This window comes from Myotis myotis, unplaced genomic scaffold (assembly GCF_014108235.1).
Source record: "Myotis myotis isolate mMyoMyo1 unplaced genomic scaffold, mMyoMyo1.p scaffold_m19_p_16, whole genome shotgun sequence".
Taxonomy (NCBI): Eukaryota; Metazoa; Chordata; class Mammalia; order Chiroptera; family Vespertilionidae; genus Myotis; species Myotis myotis.
The window spans coordinates 21,224,382-21,230,381 of record NW_023416320.1 but is presented as its reverse complement, the minus strand read 5'-3'; positions in this window follow the sequence as shown (position 1 = coordinate 21,230,381).

The window sequence follows — 6,000 nt, the reverse complement described above, 5'->3', positions numbered from 1 at the left end:
TCAGTCACCTTCGATCCTTTCCAAAAACCCACTTCCCTATCCTGGGTAAGTACATTGACTGAAAGGCATGTCAAGCAGGAGCCACACAAAACAGTTACCTACACCTGTTACTCCTCAGTTGTACTGAAGGTAAGTTTTTTAACACAAATTTCTTAAACACCTATCTGTACCAGATATTGAGCTAGGAATAAGAATACAGTACACAAAAAATTTTTTTCAGCCTTCATTTTTAAGGAGCACATGCTTTATGGGAAAGGCAGATAAGTAAAATAGCAATTATAATTTGTGTTTGTGTGATGAATGAAGACAGTGAGAAACCCAAAGTTTTAAAGGTACACCTACAACAGCATAAGAGCATCAGTGATTGCAATGGTGAAAGTCTTGAGCTGATTCTTACGGGATAAGTAGGAGTTCCCCAGGAAGGCACCAGAGCTTCACGCAGAGGCTGCAATATTCGCAAAGCAGGGATAGCTTAGAACATTGGAGAGCAGTGAGGAACTGTATTACTGCAGAATGAAGTCATTATTCAGGAACCACCAGAGAGGAGAGAAGTGGGCAGGGTGAGTCAGATCATAAACAGCTTTAAATACCTCTTCAACAAGTTAAGGATGTATCCTGAGATTAAAGAGAAAGCTGACAACGGGGTTAATGATCTAGAACAATAACTCCACAGGCAAAATATGAAAAAAAAAATGGTACGTAGAGATATAAGGGTAGGGAGCGTAAAGTTGGTTTGAAGACACATAACTTTGGCACATGATGATGCTTTCCTAAATGAAGGAAGTGCAGTGAGGGTAGAGAGCAACTTCTGAGGTTGATCTGTCCCAGCTGGGGTGAATAAGGGTTTTTAATAGAGAAGGTATTTAAGTTGTTTAAGTTTCTGGTCCTAACTGGAAGAACAGAGAGCAGATGGCACTAGAAGGAAGAAAAGAAGGAATACTTGGGCATGGATATATGATTTGCTTCATCAGACTGGGTCCCAGAAAAAAACAATAGACAAAGCAGTCACCTTGGATGGTGATAGACATGATACACCCCACTGGGACCTGGGTGCTGATTGATACCTCTGCACTCTAGTCTATCCTTAGTAGAGACCCTGTTCTCTTTTTAAATAATAATATTTATTTTTTAAATTTGAAAGTGTTTCCTTTTTAGTGCACTAGTTTTAAAATGTTTAAATGGTATAGGCATTTATAAAATAAATAAGTAAATAAATACCATTTTATCTTTCCCCTAGAAACCCACTTTCCTCTCCAGAGGTGACCTCTGATAACACATTCACACACTTGTGTAAGTGGATTTACATGCATGTAGTGTACATGTAAGTGTAAACAGATCATTTTAATCATACTATGATATCCATCTATGTCTCCATTTTCCTTTTCTATTTAATAATATGCATTGGAAGTAGTCAAATAATAAAATATACAACTCTTCCTTGTTCACTTTAATCTTTTCATAGTATTCTATTATGATAATTTGTCATAATTTAACTACTACTCTATTGATAGACATTTAGTTTGATTCCAATTTTTCTGCTTAATAAACAATAGATAATGAACATTTGTTCTGCCTTTATGCATACCTGCAAATATTCTCTAGATTAGAATCCTAGAAGTAGAATTTTGAGGTCAAGGAGTAAATGCATTTTAAATTTTCATAAATACTGTCAAATTGCCCTCCAGAAAGTCTATTTCAATTTATATTCTCATCAATAGTGTATAAGAATCAGATCTTTTTCTTATTTTAACATTTTCTCTTTATTCCCTTTACCCAAAGGCTCATAGTTTTGCTTGAATCATGAATTTGGATGGTGGTGGTGTGTGAGTGTTTGAAAAATGGTTGGAGGGGCAGAGTGGGAGGATTTTAAACAATTTTCCTAATCCTTTTTTTTTTTTTTTGCCTTGCATTATTTGTTAGTGATAATGTTTCTCATCATCTTTCTTAAAAACTATATTATTCACCATTGCCTCATTACAAAATCCTTTGCTATTCTGGGGGAGGGGTTGTTATGTCCTTAATTCAATATATATTCATTTTTTTATCTCTTCAAGAGAATTATGGTGGTTTTTTTCATATAGAGTATATGGTTATCACCATACTGTTGAATAGAGCATTCTTTGTCCATGTCAGAAGGTCAAATCATTGAGGCATACACTCAGAGAGTTCCAGTCAAGCTGAACCTATTTTGATGTTTTATAGGGGAAAGATTGAGCTCAGTGCTTGGAAATCTCTACTGATATGCAGAAATCCCATAATAAAGGTTTCTATCCTGTTCCAAACATGAGGTTTGAATTGAAATTTTACTAAACTGACTTTTAATTGCAAAATATTCATTGTTCAAGTTTATTAGCCATAGACTTTCCAGCTTCTAAACTGGGTTTTCTCCCTTCCTCAAAACAATCCCAATGTTTCCCCAACCATTTTTCTCTTCCTAGCTGGGTGGCTTAAGGATTGTCAAGACTAGATTTGATGAGGAACAACAGTGGGTTAACCTGAGTTTCAAGTTTGCACTACTCCCTTGATCATGTGTAACGGAGGTTTAAAAAGAGAGAGAGATCTTAGTCTTTGAATTTTATTTACTTAGCCAAGTAGTTTTATGCTGGTTTGGAAAAACCAAGGGAAATTATATCATCCCAATGTACAATGATGATAAGAGCCCCCACTAACAGCTTTTCTGTTGAGCCATGTGTGTCTTTCCTTACCCTTTTCTTTTCCCGTGCCCCATGGATTTTCAGAGCCTGACACTACAGATGGTTTGGAGATTACGTCTAACCACTGACTGATCTATCCAGGCTGTTCCTACTTTTTAAAATGGTTAACTGAGACCGGTGTAAGCGTCTCATTTATCAGTCTGTTCTCGGTGAAGGGTAATTTTTCCTCTATTTTCAAAATAGGCTCTATTCATTTGGTTGTCAAGTAGTCCTCCCTAACTGTGGGCAAATGGGTTATTTATTGTCAAGCTAACTTTCTCTTTGCCCAGGAAGTCACTGGGAAGGTAGGTTGGAAGCTGAGTCGCATCATCTGTGGGATCATTAGAGGCAGCGTAATATTTTGTGCCTGTCAGCCTTTAGGCTGCTAGCATGGTAGAGGGGTCATCATTCGGGGAAAACATAATGATCCCAGAATGTTGGCTGACAGGGTCTTGATCTGTGCTTTTATTATGTTCAATTTATCAGTCTCTCTGGAAAGAATTGACCATGGGACTCTTTTAAAACATTTGAAATCTTGGGATAAAAGCTCAGAGACAGGCTTTTCCTACTGCCATTAATTTCATAATCAATGATGTCAATTTGTCACTATTAATAATGTTTTCACAACCACTTTCCCCAGGCTTCCCTGGACTTAAAAGCTGCTAGATAAATTCTTCCTTCCCTCCTTTTTTTTTTTTTTTCTGATCCTAGTTTCCCCTATTCTGCAGACTATACTCAAAATTTACTTTACTTTTTCCCTGGCCATCAAACTTTTTTTTTTTTAATGTTCTTGCTAGACATCACAGTATAGTTTACAATACCCAGTTTAAAATGAAATTTCTGAAAGCTGACAACCTGAATTATGAATATCTGCTTTTAACTTTTTACACTTTACCCATGTGGTTAAGTGTTAGCTTTTTGAATTTTCTCACAAAAGTGATATGTAAGCTTGTTTTTCAGTTTATTGAGAAATTCTTATTTTACGCTACCCCAAGTACCTCCAATCCTGTATGTATGATCTCTCTTTTACCTTATTAAAACAAGATAAGAAATAAGCACCTGTTTTTATATTTTTGTATCTGAATAAAATATTTGTTAGAACTTTTGAATTTTAAAGATGGCTAAATATGATTAGTATTTGATACTGGTTAATTGTAGTCTGGCATCATCATGCCTGGGTTGAAATACTGCATCTGCTTTGTAACTTTGGGCAAATGACTTCACCACTTTGGGCTTTGGTTTTCTTATGCACAAATAGTACTATTGATACTAATCTCCTAGAGTTATATTAAGAATTGCCGAAACCGGTTTGGCTCAGTGGATAGAGTGTCGGCCTGCGGACTGAGGGGTCCCGGGTTCGATTCCGGTCAAGGGCATGTGCCTGGGTTGCGGGCACATCCCCGGTGGGGGATGTGCGGGAGGCGGCTGGTCGATGTTTCTCTCTCATCGATGTTTCTGACTCTCTGTCTCTCTCCCTTCCTCTCTGTAAAAAATCAATAAAATATATTAAAAAAAAAAAAAAGAATTAAGTAACAGACAGTTTGCAGATTATTTAGCATAGTGCCCAACATAATAAGAGCCTGACATAGGTTATCTATAATAATGATAGATAATAGAAGTATAATAATAATGATGTATAAAATACAATTATGATGGTACTATTGTATGTGTATATATATACACATATATATTGCAAGTTCCTTTGACTATGACTAGATCTTCCCTTGAGATATAAACAGGAGTAGGCTTGCAGATCACAAAGAGCCAGAAAGCCTTAGTGAATTGCAAACAGCCTCATTAGGACAAGGTATAGATGAGAGAGAGTTGAGTAGGCATTTTGGAAGGAGAAAATAGGAATACCAAGGAGTTAGGTGAGGAAATGAGAGGAGCATGTCTATTGGGAGGAAGTACGAGTGGGACGATAGGGAAACTGAGGCAGAAGGGTATCTGGAATTAAGAATTGAGGAAAACAAATAGGTCAAAAGAATCCAATATCTAAACAGAGACATAGGGAAATAGGAAATGGTTTTCTTCATCAGATAAAGAGATGATCTCAAATGTAGGCGGGGGCCCAGGAAAGGCTCCGGGCTATTCTTGCCTGTGCAAGACTTGCTTGGAGCAAGAACCAACATTTTATCCCCCTCCCACTCCCCCAAAAAACAGTACCAAAAGGCATTCGTTAGAGTTAAATATTTTACTGAAAAAGTTGTGGAAGAGTCCAAGGAGGCTTTACACACCGGGCACACAGCCTTAATTCCAAAATGTTCCTTCTCAGTCTGCTTTCCTTTCGAAGCCACATCTCAGCTTTGGCCTGTTTTGACCCTCTGTTTTATACACACAGTCTCTGAGAGTCTTTTTATCTCTGGTGGTATGTCTTTCATACCTCCCTTTTCCTTACATAGGATAATTTAATTTCATCAGCTCTTTTTGTCTTGCAGCCCCATGCTCATCAATTAATAAAGGAAGCAACCAGCAAAGAACATATTCTCCAGGATCTCCCTTTCTTGTCAGGTAGAAGGAAACATATCAAATAATTTCTATTAATGACAAATAATATTTTTTTTCCTGCCAGAGTTATATTAATCTGTGCTAGCATTTTGCTTTAACTAGGCGGCTTTTACATATCACTCCAAGTGACAAGAGATGGCAATCCCCAAGCGGGAAGGGCCAGATCAGTAGCAGCAAGTGACAAGAGAAAATGAGCAGCAGTTCAAAAGTTTTGCAACACCGAAATTAATGAATTATGTATTCTGACTGTGGCCCCAGATTTTATTTGGAATATCAATAACTACCTCTCCTAACATGCCCAATAATGGCTAAGGGAAGCTGTGGGTGAAGTAATAGAAATCTATTTCTATTATTGGATATGTAAGGAAACCGTGACTTATTGAAAGTAGATCAGTTGCATCAGGTTTACGTATGGATGAGACATATATCACACAACCCAGCCTTATAGCACAGGTCCTTTTGCTTTCTTTTCAGTGTGAATGGAGTTTGTTTGTCAGAATTGTGGTGTTAGGTAGTGACATTTTATCAAACATTGAGTGTGATTTAACTTCCCAGTCAGGTTCTTCATCGCTTTCCCAAATCATACACTTGTATAAGTACACCGCCGAATTACAAATGGTATTCTGGCTAAGCAAAAATATTTTTAAGAGAAGTTCTTTCCATCCATATTTCTAACTTAAAAAAAAAATTAAGTATTTTTAAAAAAATTCTGGAGCCACCACTGCTAATAGCTCTATCTCCTTTTCTATTTTTTTTTTAAAACCTTTGAAGTCGCTTCTGATAACCTCAAATCACCTCA